We start from the raw sequence: 16,946 nt of genomic DNA, 5'->3' as shown, positions 1-16,946 counted from the left end.
CACTTCAGGGTCAAGGTCAAATACCCACAAATATCAACTATTTTCTCCACATAAAAGTTGCATAATGCAGCTTTAAGTGAGACACAAGGACATTAACAAACAGAACGAGAAACAAACCTTAAACTGAAACATCCGCACCAAGCTTGGACCAGAATGCAAACTATACAAAAAATGTAAACAGTCCCACCAGGAACAGAAATCATTAAGATTAAATCTTAGAGGAATCTATCAAGTTAAAATTAGCTTAAAATGAAAACAAATAAATCAAATCAACAAGACACAGAACAAAACCAAGTCTGCACCAAAAACAAACATGAATACACGACACAATGAAACTGTTCCACAACATGAAAGATGAGAAATCATGAACCAAAACATCTGAGACAAAATGGCCGCTCTCTATCACACAGATGTGCTGTCACAACGATAAACACTACATCAGGTCTGCACGAGCACCATACTGAGGCTGAACCTTCAGCCATGCCAACACTCCTGTTCTTAACACACGCTCTCACAGCATCTATCCAAACATCACACAATAAAACAGAATGACCTGCAATACACAAAATGGCCACCCAGAGCACTGCACTTCAGAGAATATGTACTCCTGTTCATCACAAGCAATCTCACAACAGAGAACCAGAAAAAGCAAACAAATAGGTGCTAACTGTTCAAAACTGGACATTTCATCCAATGCGAAGAGGCAAAACCAAGCACAAAGACTTCTTCACAACAGTTTTAAATGATGATTTACTTGTGAGGTGTCAGAGTAAAAACAGATCAAATGTGTGTATTTGACCTTGTAGTGACCCAGCGGTTGTATATGAGTGGTCAACATGGCACCTTTACTTTCCGTCACAGTGGTCTTTAAAACACTCCTAAAAGTTACACAATGAAGCTTTAAGTAAGACACAAGGACATTAACAGAACGAGAAACTAGCCTGAAATGTACAGACCATCACTTTAAAGCCACACAGTGGGAACATTCCAGATTATATGAGCAACTGAAAACTATTGCCAATTTCAAACATTCACAAACAGATCAGATAAGCAATTGCAAAAAGCGGACTAATCAGAAATACACGACGCAACTTAAAACACACACTGAGACTGGACCATGAGCCAGGGTCAGACTTTATTGTGAATAGAAGACCTGCCATATTAAAATGATCCCCAAAACACAGAACTAAACCAAGTCTTCAACAAGACTGTCATCATCACTGCATGAATAGTCACATGACTTGGTAAAACAGCAGCTGCACAACATTTAAGATGTTTAAATCATGAACTAAAACATCTAATGCAAACACAGCTCAGCACAGACGTGTTCAAACATGAACACGTGTGAAACCTAACCTTAGTCAGAACATTACATTTATATCATCACACACGCTGTCACAGCATTTATCCTCACTTCACACAATAAAACAGAATGACCTGCAATACACACAATGACCACCCAGAGCACTGCGCTTCAGAGAATATGTACTCCTGTTCATCACATGCAATCTCACAACAGAGAACCAGAAAAAAGCAAACAAATAGATGCCAACTGTGTCAAAACTGGACATTTTCACACAACACTACAGGCTACACCAACAAAGACTTGTTCCCCACAAACAGTTAAGCTACTAGAACAAAATAGTTTTAAATGATGCTTTATTTGTGAAGTGTCACAGTCGAGCCAACAAGTCTAATGCAAACACATTAGCAGTATCATATCTGACAGAAAATGGCGGCTGTCCTTAAACACACAGAACATCTTCCCTCCTCTCACAAGTACAAACCCTACATCAGGTCTGAACCAGTACCAGAACACTACAGTAATGTTGACATGAATCACTATAACAGTACATTTATAGGTAACACTTTATTTTACACTACCACTGATACATTGTACCTGCCACATTTAGTACAGTGTAATCTGCTCTGTAACCATGTGTTATGGTTACATAGAACATTACATTGTACTAAATGTGGCAGGTACAAAGTAATCAAGGGTAATGTAAAATAAAGTGTTACCCATGTATATTCACATTGCAATAAAACCGCCTGAGCAACTGTCCTGCAGACACAAAATGGCTGCCTATTACAGTTTTGTTCCTTTAGTAACACAGAAGGTTTAGTTTACCTCCTTCACTAGTTTCGATCGCTTCCTGTGATCTTCCTCATCTTCCTCCTTCCAGAGGAAGATCACAGGAAGTGATTGAAACTAGTGAAGCAGGTAAACTAAACCTTCTGTATTACTAAAAGAACAAAACTGGAATAGACTTAACCTAACAAGACAGTATGAACCTTTTACAAAGACGAAATGGCTGCCCACAGCACTGCACTTCAGATATTATAATATAAACACCTGTACATCACACACGCTACCACAGCAGAGAGTCAGCAAAAAACACCACCACACAGAGGCTAACTGTGCTCCAAATTTCACCCAATGCAAACAGGCAAAACCAAGAACAAAGACTTCTTCACAACAGTTTTAAATGATGATTTACTTGTGAGGTGTCACAGTAAAAACAGATCAAATGTGTGTATTTGACCTTGTAGTGACCCAGCGGTTGTATATGAGTGGTCAACATGGCACCTTTACTTTCCATCACAGTGGTCTTTAAAACACTCCTAAAAGTTACACAATGAAGCTTTAAGTAAGACACAAGGACATTAACAGAACGAGAAACTAGCCTGAAATGTACAGACCATCACTTTAAAGCCACACAGTGGGAACATTCCAGATTATATGAGCAACTGAAAACTATTGCCAATTTCAAACATTCACAAACAGATCAGATAAGCAATTGCAAAAAGCGGACTAATCAGAAATACACGATGCAACTTAAAACACAAAACACCAACTCAATCTTAACCTAGAACATCAGAACTAAAGCAGAAATCTTCATAGAGAACATGTGCAATAAATCTGAATGTTCCACATCATGAAAGACGACAAGTCATGAACCAACAGGTCGACAGCATTGGCTGCAATAACAAACAGAGGAGCAGCATCCTCCCCCTCACAGCAGGTCTGAACCATAACCTTAGTCAGAACATTACACAATTACATTACATTACCTTCACATCACACAATAAAACAGCCTCATCACACACGCTCTCACAGCAGAGAAACACAAAAAAAACTCATCACCACAGAGGATCTAACTGTTAATAACTGGACCATTTCACCTAATGCAAACAAGAAATAAGAGTGTTCCTCACTAACAAAACAACTTCAATAAGATAGTGATTTGAAAAGGATAGAAAAGCCAACTTAATCTCCATAAAATCAGTTTTAAAAAAAACATGCTATTTTGTTTAAGAAACATTAGGTGTTAAGTGACACTATAAAACTGTTCCAAAACATATTTACAACATGACGAATAAAAAAAGATGAACCAGCAGGTCTAATGCAAACACAGTCCCAGAATCAAAATGGCGGCTCTCCATCACACAGACACCTCTCACGAGGAGGAACATTAGGTCTGAACCAGTACCACACTGAGACTGGACCATGAGCCAGGGTCAGACTTTATTGTGAATAGAAGACCTGCCATATTAAAATGATCCCCAAAACACAGAACTAAACCAAGTCTTCAACAAGACTGTCATCATCACTGCATGAACATTCACATGACTTGATAAAACTGTCCACAACATTAAAGATGTTTAAATCATGAACTGAAACGTCTAATGCAAACACAGCTCAGCACAGACGTGTTCTTCAAACAAGGACAAACACGTGTGAAACATAACCTTAGTCAGAACATTACATTTATATCATCACACACGCTCTCATAGCATTTATCCTCACTTCACACAATAAAACAGAATGACCTGCAATACACACAATGACCACCCAGAGCACGGCACTTCAGAGAATATGTACTCCTGTTCATCACATGCAATCTCACAACAGAGAACCAGAAAAATGCAAACAAATAGATGCCAACTGTGTCAAAACTGGACATTTTCACACAACACTACAGGCTACACCAACAAAGACTTGTTCCCCACAAACAGTTAAGCTACTAGAACAAAATAGTTTTAAATGATGCTTTATTTGTGAAGTGTCACAGTCGAGCCAACAAGTCTAATGCAAACACATTAGCAGTATCATATCTGACACAAAATGGCGGCTGTCCTTAAACACACAGAACATCGTCCCTCCTCTCACAAGTACAAACCCTACATCAGGTCTGAACCAGTACCAGAACACTACAGTAATGTTGACATGAATCACTATAACAGTACATTTATAGGTAACACTTTATTTTACACTACCACTGATACATTGTACCTGCCACATTTAGTACAGTGTAATCTGCTCTGTAACCATGTGTTATGGTTACATAGAACATTACATTGTACTAAATGTGGCAGGTAAAAAGTAATCAAGGGTAATGTAAAATAAAGTGTTACCCATGTATATTCACATCGCAATAAAACCGCCTGAGCAACTGTCCTACAAGACACAAAATGGCTGCCTATTACAGTTTTGTTCCTTTAGTAACACAGAAGGTTTAGTTTACCTCCTTCACTAGTTTCGATCGCTTCCTGTGATCTTCCTCATCTTCCTCCTTCCAGAGGAAGATCACAGGAAGTGATTGAAACTAGTGAAGCAGGTAAACTAAACCTTCTGTATTACTAAAGGAACAAAACTGTAATAGACTTAACCTAACAAGACAGTACGAACCTTTTACAAAGACGAAATGGCTGCCCACAGCACTGCACTTCAGATATTATAATATATACACAATTGTTTTGGAGGTTTTCTGGTGAGAGGCTCAGTCAGCAGTGAAAACCTTCCAAACAATTGATCCTGGAGCGTCCTAGAGACCACTGTGATGGAAAGTAAAGGCACCATGCTGACCACTCATACACCCACTGGGTTACAAGGTCAAATACCCACAAATATAAACTATTTTTCCACATGAAAGTTACATAATGCAGCTTTAAGACACAAGGACATTAACAAACCTTACACTGAAACAACATCCGCACTAAGCATGGACCAGAACTATACTGAGGCTAACTGTCTAAAAGTGGTCATAGACAGATTTTAATTAAATGCAGATAAGGTAAACAGGCAAAGATGGACAGACCATCACTTTAAAGCCACACAGTGGGAACATTTCAGATTATATGAGCAACTAAAAACTATTGTCACTGTAAAACATACACAAACAGATCAACTTAACTGTTGCACAAAACTGTACAGTAAAAACGTGACACTACAGGACTAAACAAGAACCAGAACTCTGCAAGGCCTACACAAACAATAAGACCCACCAGGGTCAGACTTCATTGTGAATAGAAGACCTGCCATATTAAAATGATCCACAAAACACAGAACTAAACCAAGTCTTCAACAAGCCTCATCATCACTGCATGAACATTCACATGACTTGGTAAAACAGCAGCTGCACAACATTTAAGATGTTTAAATCATGAACTAAAACATCTAATGCAAACACAGCTCAGCACAGACGTGTTCAAACAAGGACAAATGACCTGCAATGCACACAATGAACACCCAGAGCACTGCGCTTCAGAGAATATGTACTCCTGTTCATCACATGCAATCTCACAAGAGAGAACCAGGTTACTACCAAGTCAAATACCCACAAAAATAAACTTTTTTTTCCACATGAGAGTTACATAATGCAGCTTTAACTAAGACACAAGGACATTAACAAACAGAACGAGAAACAAGCCTTACGCTGCTTTACCAAAGCACTGCACTTCAGAGAGTTCATCACATGCAATCTCACAACAGAGAACCAGAAAAAAGCAAACAAATAGGTGCCAACTGTGTCAAAACTGGACATTTTCACACTACAGGCTACACCAACAAAGACTTGTTCCCCACAAACAGTTAAGCTACTAGAACAAAATAGTTTTAAATGATGATTTATTTGTGAAGTGTCACAGTCGAGCCAACAAGTCTAATGCAAACACATTAGCAGTATCATATCTGACACAAAATGGCGGCTGTCCTTAAACACACAGAACATCGTCCCTCCTCTCACAAGTACAAACCCTACATCAGGTCTGAACCAGTACCAGAACACTACAGTAATGTTGACATGAATCAATACATTACATTTATAGGTAACACTTTATTTCACACTACCACTGATACATTGTACCTGCCACATTTAGTACAGTGTAATCTGCTCTGTAACCATGTGTTATGGTTACATAGAACATTACATTGTACTAAATGTGGCAGGTAGAAAGTAATCAAGGGTAATGTAAAATAAAGTGTTACCCATGTATATTCACATACAATAAAACCGCCTGAGCAACTGTCCTACAAGACACAAAATGGCTGCCTATTACAGTTTTGTTCCTTTAGTAACACAGAAGGTTTAGTTTACCTCCTTCACTAGTTTCGATCGCTTCCTGTGATCTTCTTCATCTCCCTCCTTCCAGAGGAAGATCACAGGAAGTGATTGAAACTAGTGAAGCAGGTAAACTAAACCTTCTGTATTACTAAAATAACAAAACTGTAATAGACTTAACCTAACAAGACAGTATGAACCTTTTACAAAGACGAAATGGCTGCCCACAGCACTGCACTTCAGATATTATAATATAAACACCTGTACATCACACACGCTACCACAGCAGAGAGTCAGCAAAAAACACCACCACACAGAGGCTAACTGTGCTCCAAATTTCACCCAATGCAAACAGGCAAAACCAAGAACAAAGACTTCTTCACAACAGTTTTAAATGATAATTTACTTGTGAGGTGTCAGAGTAAAAACAGATCAAATGTGTGTATTTGACCTTGTAGTGACCCAGCGGCTGTATATGAGTGGTCAACATGGCACCTTTACTTTCCATCACAGTGGTCTTTAAAACACTCCTAAAAGTTACACAATGAAGCTTTAAGTAAAACACAAGGACATTAACAGAACGAGAAACTAGCCTGAAATGTACAGACCATCACTTTAAAGCCACACAGTGGGAACATTCCAGATTATATGAGCAACTGAAAACTATTGTTAATTTCAAACATTCACAAACAGATCAGATAAGCAATTGCAAAAAGTGGACTAATCAGAAATACACGATGCAACTTAAAACACAAAACACCAACTCAATCTTAACCTAGAACATCAGAACTAAAGCAGAAATCTTCATAGAGAACATGTGCAATAAATCTGAATGTTCCACATCATGAAAGACGACAAGTCATGAACCAACAGGTCGACAGCATTGGCTGCAATAACAAACAGAGGAGCAGCATCCTCCCCCTCACAGCAGGTCTGAACCATAACCTTAGTCAGAACATTACACAATTACATTACATTACCTTCACATCACACAATAAAACAGCCTCATCACACACGCTCTCACAGCAGAGAAACACAAAAAAACACATCACCACAGAGGATCTAACTGTTAATAACTGGACCATTTCACCTAATGCAAACAAGAAATAAGAGTGTTCCTCACTAACAAAACAATTCAACTTCAATAAGATAGTGATTTGAAAAGGATAGAAAAGCCAACTTAATCTCCATAAAATCAGTTTTTAAAAAAACATGCTATTTTGTTTAAGAAACATTAGGTGTTAAGTGACACTATAAAACTGTTCCAAAACATATTTACAACATGACGAATGAAAAAAGATGAACCAGCAGGTCTAATGCAAACACAGTCCCAGAATCAAAATGGCGGCTCTCCATCACACAGACACCTCTCACGAGGAGGAACATTAGGTCTGAACCAGTACCACACTGAGACTGGACCATGAGCCAGGTCAGAACACGACAGTAAAGTTAACATGGATCAATAAAACAGAGCCCTGTTACACATATGAGACACAAAATGGCCGCCCGTGTCCTATTATGCAGATAATAGCACATGGAAGAGACGTAATGGCCGCCGGAGCATGAGACGCAACTTCAAAGGCACAGTGACATAGAAAAAAAGCCTACTAGCCGTATTAGCATATGAAGAAAACAGAGGCCTCCATCCACAACTAAACCTACAACAGCGTGATAGCACATTTAGCATCTTTATGCCATTATTTTAGCTCTATTATGTGATCACTGAACATGTGGCACAGGGCACAGGGACAGAAAAAAAGCCTGCTAGCTGCATTAGCATATGAAGAAAACACGAGGCCTCCATCCACAACTAAACGAAAATCAAACTAAAGCCAACATTAATGAACTCCGTCAACCTACAACAGCGTGATAGACATTTAGCCAACAATAAGCATCCAGCAGAAGTAAATTAAATCACACAAAAGCCAGCCTTAATGCACAAGGTCTTCAAACACCACCTGCTAGCAACATTAGCATCTGAGAACAATAGGCTAACAAACTAAACTAAACTTAATCACAAAAAAGCTAGCACTTTACCCCACATTTGAAATAAACAGCAATTAAGAGAGTAAAACATTGTTTTTTCTTACCTTCTCCTGGGAAAGTGGCTCTTTGCTGAAAGTCAAAGACGATCAGACGGTCCTTTCTCCAGCCGAAGAAGATGTCCTCAATCAAAAAAAAAGTCCACACAAAAGACGATAAAACTCACAAAAGACTACAAAAGACTAACAACCAAAAAACAGTAATCCAATGATCCGATGATCGCAAAGGCAAGCCAAGGTTTGAGAAGACAAAGCTGGTTCACTCACAAGTGACTTCACCCGAAGTCTGGCACGTTCTGTCCTCTCCCCCTTCTATTTATAGACTCCAGTGAGTCACAGATAGCGCAGTCTCTCCACCAATCAGAGCGGAGGGAGCGGAGGGTGGGGCTCGTGGGGGAGGGGAGGGGCGCTGTTACTGGGCAGAAAATACACAGGGATGGGAGGGGCTGAGGAGACGTGCTCTGAGCAGAAACAGACACAGAAACAGCCTCCGTTTGGACATGATTAGTTTAGTGAGTTTCAGGACTACAAATATAAACCAGGACAGGAGAGATTATTTGTTTCTGAGATACTTATATCTGCACAAGAGCTGTGTGATCAGGGGAGAGTTATTTTATCACAATTCTTAGTAGATTTCTGTTTCTCTTTGGCTCAATGGTTAATCACTCAGACTGGAGTTTGAGAGATGTAGTTTCTAAACTGGGAGTTCTTTGTACTTTATATACAGATATTATACAGATATACTTTTACTCCTGTGATGACGTGATTTCCAATAATTAAATAAGACATGTATTATACTGATGGAAAATATTTGCTCTTAAAGAAAGGACAGAAAGTGGCCAGAGAATTGCATATTTGCATTTGCAACAATAGCATGACATTTATTGAACATGTAAGTCGTTTTTATTGGGTTTACTCAAATAAATCAACACAGAAGCTAAATCTGTGGAATAGTGGTTCATTGATGACTGGTGGAGATGCATAATGAGATCCTACATGTGTTTGCCTGATCGCTCACATGATTTAATCACACTTAATGTAAGTAAAGTCAGAAATGCCAGGCACGTTGGCGCCTTCTGTATGTGTAGTCACAAAGTTTTACTCAATGTTAAAATGATTTTTATTTTTTTTAAACATGTGTTCCATTTGTGGGAAATAAAAAAGGCGCGACAGCGCCACCTACAAAAGTGAAAATACTCCCATGAAAAAAAGATAAACAGTATGTTGACCCTTCACCCCTGGACACAACAAATGTAAACCAATGACAGTGGGCGCGATAGCGCCCCCTCTAGTTTGAGAAGAAAAAATGCATTGGTAGTCAAACAATTAGTTTGTAGGAAATGTATGTAATTTGGCAGAATAATAGTTGATGGCATCCTGATAAAATAAGCTAACAGGAACCACACGGTGTTTTGTACGGTGTTGCCATGGAGACGACTGAGGCCCACCATGTTTTTCTGACGGGACAGACACATAGATCTCACATTATACAACATTACAGCGCGTTAGCGCCCCCTGTCAGGAGCTTGTGGCCAGTGGTCATTGAAGTACGGCCGTACAACGCTGCTTGTGAAACAAAAAAGATTTGGGGCGCGCTAGCGCCCACTACAGGTTGGAGCCATTATTCGCATGGACAGGCTAAATATTTAGTTTTGACAAAGATTAATGGCACATCAGGGAAATAAAATGTAGTTGGCGCGTTAGCGCCCTCGGTAGGGTTACAGAGGCGCGGCAATGGAGATGCAACAATCGAGGCACAGACGGTGGTCAGTGAAATAGAACCCGATGCTGCTTGTGAAATTAAATAGATTATGGGCGCGCTAGCGCCCTCTGCATGTTGGAGACATTATTCACATGGAGGCAAAAAATGCCGTTTTCATGTTTACTGACAAAGATTAATGGCACTCAAGGGCAATAAAATATAGTGGGCGCGCCAGCGCCCTCTTCAGGTGGGTGCCATTATTCACAAGGACAGGCTAAAATGCAACTTTTCGTCTGTGTTTACTGACGGATTAATGGTACATCAGGGCAATAAAATGTAGTGGTGTTACAGAGGCGCTAAAGGAGGCACGGCCCGCGAGGGCCGTTCGATGCCGCTTGCGGCTTTAATTAGGCCCGAGCGGCCTGCCGTCGCAAGGGCCTATTGTAATCGCAATCACAGCGCAGTGCGCGCAGCGCACTGAACCTAAGTGCGCGGAGCGCACAAAAACAGCGCGAAGCGCTGTCCCCATGTCAACCGTAAACTCACCATGTAAAACAGTAAAGCCCACACCGGAGGTGTGGGCCCTTTATACTTATTATTGCATTAAAATGAATGGGGGTATATAGTGTGAATGGGGGTATATAGTGGATGACGAGCGCGAAGCGCTCGTCATCCACCCAGGAACCACACGGGTGCGTGCGGATCGCTTAGAGCTTTCCAAAAATGTATAATATGATATCGTCGCGAAAGCGACGATATTGTTTTTCTCGGAAATATTATTATTAGGCCCGAGCGGCCTGCCGTCGCAAGGGCCTATTGTAATCGCAATCACAGCGCAGTGCGCGCAGCGCACTGAACCTAAGTGCGCGGAGCGCACAAAAACAGCGCGAAGCGCTGTCCCCATGTCAACCGTAAACTCACTGTGTAAAACAGTGAAGCCCACACCGGAGGTGTGGGCCCTTTATACTTATTATTGCATTAAAATGAATGGGGGTATATAGTGTGAATGGGGGTATATAGTGGATGACGAGCGCGAAGCGCTCGTCATCCACCCAGGAACCACACGGGTGCGTGCGGATCGCTTAGAGCTTTCCAAAAATGTATAATATGATATCGTCGCGAAAGCGACGATATTGTTTTTCTCGGAAATATTATTATTCTTTCTTTCTTTCTTTCTTCTTTCTTCTTCTGCTCTTTGAGCAGGAATTTGACCCCCTGAACATTGTCGAAAACTCACCAAACTTTGCCCAAAATTCAGATCCGGCGAAAAATTAATTAAAATGTGTGTTTCATTTTGGGGAAAAAAAAAATGGCGCGACAGCGCCACCTACAAAAGTCAAAATACATTACGCCAATGGGGGAGGGGCCGAAGTAAACTTTGTCGTAGAGCGACGAGATTCGGTACAGATATTCGTCATGTGACGACAAAAAAAAAATATTATTTTGGCCACGCCCCCTGACAAACCGGAAGTCCGCCATTTTGACATGAAGTCCGGAGAATGCTGAGTCAGCGTTTTCGCTGACGTCGCATTTTAACAAACTCCTCCTAGGGCGTTTCACCAAATGAGCTCAAAATCGCTCCAGCTCATCTCGAGATGTGGGGCATCAAAAGTTATCCAAATTTTTTGTCTATGTTTTACGGTTTGTTTGCGGCGAAGCCGCAATCTTTCCGAAGTATTTTGCAATTCATCAAAAACTAAAAATCGCTCCCATTCGCACAAACAAACTCTGATTAAAAATCGGAAATATACATTTTATTGACCTTTCACCCCTGGACACAACAAATGTGTAAAAGTAACATTGGGTGCGATAGCGCCCCCTCCAGGTGCAGAAGAAAAAATGCATTATGGGAAAAAAATTAGTTTCTCGGAAATGGATGAAATTCGGTACAAAAATAGTTGATGGCGTCCCGATCCAAAAAGCCAATGAGACCCATACCGTATTTTGTACGGTGTTGCCATGGTGACGCCCGGGGCCCCCCATGTAATTCTAATGGGGCTGACACATGAATCTCACATAAAGCAACATTACAGCGCGTTAGCGCCCTCTGTCAGGAGCTTTTGGACAGTGGTCATGGAAGTACGGCCCGTTAGGGCCGCCTGATGCTAATTGTGAAATTTAAAACATTATGGGCGTGCTAGCGCCCTCTGCAGGGTGGAGCCATTATTCACATGGAGAGGCTAAAAATGTAGTTTTGATGTTTACTGACGACGATTAATGGCACATCAGGGCAATAAAATGCAGTGTGGCCACGCTGCCACCCTTGGTACGGTTACATAGACGCGGCAATAGAGGCGCTAAAGGAGGCACGGCCCGCGAGGGCCGTTCGATGCCGCTTGCGGCTTTAATTAGGCCCGAGCGGCCTGCCGTCGCAAGGGCCTATTGTAATCGCAATCACAGCGCAGTGCGCGCAGCGCACTGAACCTAAGTGCGCGGAGCGCACAAAAACAGCGCGAAGCGCTGTCCCCATGTCAACCGTAAACTCACCATGTAAAACAGTGAAGCCCACACCGGAGGTGTGGGGCCTTTATACTTATTATTGTATTAAAATGAATGGGGGTATATAGTGTGAATGGGGGTATATAGTGGATGACGAGCGCGAAGCGCTCGTCATCCACCCAGGAACCCCACGGGTGCGTGCGGATCGTTGAAAGCTTTCCAAAAATGTATAATATGATATCGTCGCGAAAGCGACGATATTGTTTTTGTAAAAAATATTATTATTCTTTCTTCTACTTCTTCTTCTTCTTTCTTCTTCTGCTCTTTGAGCAGGAATTTGACCCCCTGAACATAGTCGAAAACTCACCAAACTTTGCCCAAAATTCAGGTCCGGTGAAAAATTAATTAAAATGTGTGTTTCATGTTGGGGAAAAAAAAAATGGCGCGACAGCGCCACCTACAAAAGTGAAAATACATTACGCCAATGGGGGAGGGGCCGAAGTGAACTTTGTCGTAGAGCGACGAGATTCGGTACAGACATTCGTCATGTGACGCCAAAAAAAAAAAAAAATTGTGGCCACGCCCCCTGACAAACCGGAAGTCCGCCATTTTGAAAGGAAGACCGGAGAATGCTGAGTCAGCGTTTTCGCTGACTTCGCATTTTAACGAACTCCTCCAAGGGCGTTTGACCAAATGAGCTCAAAATCGCTCCAGCTCATCTCGAGATGTGGGGCATCAAAAGTTATCCAAATTTTTTGGCTAAGTTTTACGGTTTGTGTGCGGCGAAGCCGCAATCTTTACGAAGTATTTTGCGATTCATCAAAAACTGAAAATCGCTCCCATTCGCACAAACAAACTCCGATTAAAAATCGGAAATATACATTTTATTGACCTTTCACCCTTGGACACAGCAAATGTGAAAAAGTGACATTGGGCGCGATAGCGCCCCCTCCAGGTGCAGAAGAAAAAATGCATTATGGGAAAAAAATTAGTTTGTCGGAAATGGATGAAATTCGGTACAAAAATAGTTGATGGCATCCCGATCCAAAAAGCCAATGAGACCCATATCGTTTTTTGTACGGTGTTGCCATGGTGAATCTAAATACATTGCGTCGATGGAGGCGGGACCAACCGGGGCCAACGTCAACTTTGTCGTAGAGCGACGAGATTCGGTACAGATATTCGTCATGTGACGACAAACAAAAAATATTATTGTGGCCACGCCACCTGACAAACTGGAAGTCCGCCATTTTGACTGGAAACCTGGAGAATGCTGAGTCATGGTTTTCGCTGACGTCGCATTTTAACGAACTCCTCCTAGAGCGTTTCACCAAATGAGCTCAAAATCGCTCCAGCTCATCTCGAGATGTGGGGCATCAAAAGTTATCCACATTTTTTGGATAAGTCTTACGGTTTGTTTGCGGCGAAGCCGCAATCTTTACGAAGTATTTTGCGATTCATCAAAAACTAAAAATCGCTCCCATTCGCACAAACAAACTCTGATTAAAAATCGGAAATATACATTTTATTGACCTTTCACCCCTGGACACAACAAATGTGAAAAAGTGACATTGGGCGCGATAGCGCCCCCTCCAGGTGCAGAAGAAAAAATGCATTATGGGAAAAAAATTAGTTTGTCGGAAATGGATTAAATTCGGTACAAAAATAGATGATGGCATCCCGATCCAAAAAGCCAATGGGACCCATACCGTATTTTGTACGGTGTTGCCATGGTAATGCCCGGGGGGCCCCATGTTATCATAATGGGGCTGACACATGAATCTCACATTATGCAACATTACAGCGCGTTAGCGCCCCCTGTCAGGAGCTTGTGGACAGTGGTCATGGAAATACGGCCCGTTAGGGCCGTCTGATTCTAATTGTGAAATTAAAAAGATTACGGGCGCGCTAGCGCCCTCTGCAGGCTGGAGCCATTATTCACATGGAGAGGCTAAAAATGTTGTTTTGATGTTTACTGACAACAATTAATGGCACATCAGGGCAATAAAATGCAGTGTGGCAACGCTGGCGCCCTTGGTACGGTTGTGGCAACAGAGGCGCTAAAGGAGGCACGGCCCGCGAGGGCCGTTCGATGCCGCTTGCGGCTTTAATTCTTTCTTTCTTTCTTCTTTCTTTCTTTCTTCTGCTCTTTGAGCAGGAATTTGACCCCCTGAACATAGTCGAAAACTCACCAAACTTTGCCCAAAATTCAGGTCCGGCGAAAAATTAATTAAAATGTGTGTTTAATATTGGGGAAAAAAAAAATGGCGCGACAGCGCCACCTACAAAAATCGAAATACATTACGCCAATGGGGGAGGGGCCGACGTAAACTTTGTCGTAGAGCGACGAGATTCGGTACAGATATTCGTCATGTGACGACAAAAAAAAAACATTATTGTGGCCACGCCCCCTGACAAACCGGAAGTCCGCCATTTTGACAGGAAGTCCGGGGAATGCTGAGTCAGCGTTTTTGCTTACTTCGCATTTTAACGAACTCCTCCTAGGGCGTTTCACCAAATGAGCTCAAAATCGCTCCAGCTCATCTCGAGATGTGGGGCATCAAAAGTTATCCAAATTTTTTGGCTAAGTTTTACGGTTTGTTTGCGGCGAAGCCGCAATCTTTCCGAAGTATTTTGCGATTCATCAAAAACTAAAAATCGCTCCCATTCGCACAAACAAACTCTGATTAAAAATCGGAAATATACATTTTATTGACCTTTCACCCCTGGACAAAACAAATGCAACAAAGTGACATTGGGCGCGATAGCGCCCCCTCCAGGTGCAGAAGAAAAAATGCATTATGGGAAAAAAATTAGTTTCTCGGAAATGGATGAAATTTGGCACAAAAATAGTTGATGGCGTCCCGATCCAAAAAGCCAATGAGACCCATATCGTATTTTGTACGGTGTTGCCATGGTGACGCCCGGGGCTCCCCATGTTATTGTAATGGGGCTGACACATGAATCTCACATTATGCAACATTACAGCGCGTTAGCGCCCCCTGTCAGGAGCGTGTGGACAGTGGTCATTGAAATACGGCCCGTCAGGGCCGTCTGATGCTAATTGTGAAATTAAAAAGTTTATGGGCGCGCTAGCGCCCTCTGCAGGCTGGAGCCATTATTCACATTGAGAGGCTAAAAATGTTGTTTTGATGTTTACTGACAACGATTAATGGCACATCAGGGCAATAAAATGCAGTGTGGCACCCTTGGTATGGTTATGGCACGGCAATAGAGGCGCTAAAGGAGGCACGGCCCGCGAGGGCCGTTCGATGCCGCTTGCGGCTTTAATTATTAGGCCCGAGCGGCCTGCCGTCGCAAGGGCCTATTGTAATCGCAATCACAGCGCAGTGCGCGCAGCGCACTGAACCTAAGTGCGCGGAGCGCACAAAAACAGCGCGAAGCGCTGTCCCCATGTCAACCGTAAACTCACCATGTAAAACAGTAAAGCCCACACCGGAGGTGTGGGCCCTTTATACTTATTATTGCATTAAAATGAATGGGGGTATATAGTGTGAATGGGGGTATATAGTGGATGACGAGCGCGAAGCGCTCGTCATCCACCCAGGAACCACACGGGTGCGTGCGGATCGCTTAGAGCTTTCCAAAAATGTATAATATGATATCGTCGCGAAAGCGACGATATTGTTTTTCTCGGAAATATTATTATTCTTTCTTTCTTTCTTCTTTCTTTCTTTCTTCTGCTCTTTGAGCAGGAATTTGACCCCCTGAACATAGTCGAAAACTCACCAAACTTTGCCCAAAATTCAGGTCCGGCGAAAAATTAATTAAAATGTGTGTTTAATATTGGGGAAAAAAAAAATGGCGCGACAGCGCCACCTACAAAAATCGAAATACATTACGCCAATGGGGGAGGGGCCGACGTAAACTTTGTCGTAGAGCGACGAGATTCGGTACAGATATTCGTCATGTGACGACAAAAAAAAAACATTATTGTGGCCACGCCCCCTGACAAACCGGAAGTCCGCCATTTTGACAGGAAGTCCGGGGAATGCTGAGTCAGCGTTTTTGCTTACTTCGCATTTTAACGAACTCCTCCTAGGGCGTTTCACCAAATGAGCTCAAAATCGCTCCAGCTCATCTCGAGATGTGGGGCATCAAAAGTTATCCAAATTTTTTGGCTAAGTTTTACGGTTTGTTTGCGGCGAAGCCGCAATCTTTCCGAAGTATTTTGCGATTCATCAAAAACTAAAAATCGCTCCCATTCGCACAAACAAACTCTGATTAAAAATCGGAAATATACATTTTATTGACCTTTCACCCCTGGACAAAACAAATGCAACAAAGTGACATTGGGCGCGATAGCGCCCCCTCCAGGTGCAGAAGAAAAAATGCATTATGGGAAAAAAATTAGTTTCTCGGAAATGGATGAAATTTGGCACAAAAATAGTTGATGGC

This window comes from Gobius niger (genome assembly GCF_951799975.1).
Source record: "Gobius niger genome assembly, chromosome: 5".
In the NCBI taxonomy this organism is placed as follows: Eukaryota; Metazoa; Chordata; class Actinopteri; order Gobiiformes; family Gobiidae; genus Gobius; species Gobius niger.
This window is presented reverse-complemented; position numbering follows the sequence as displayed.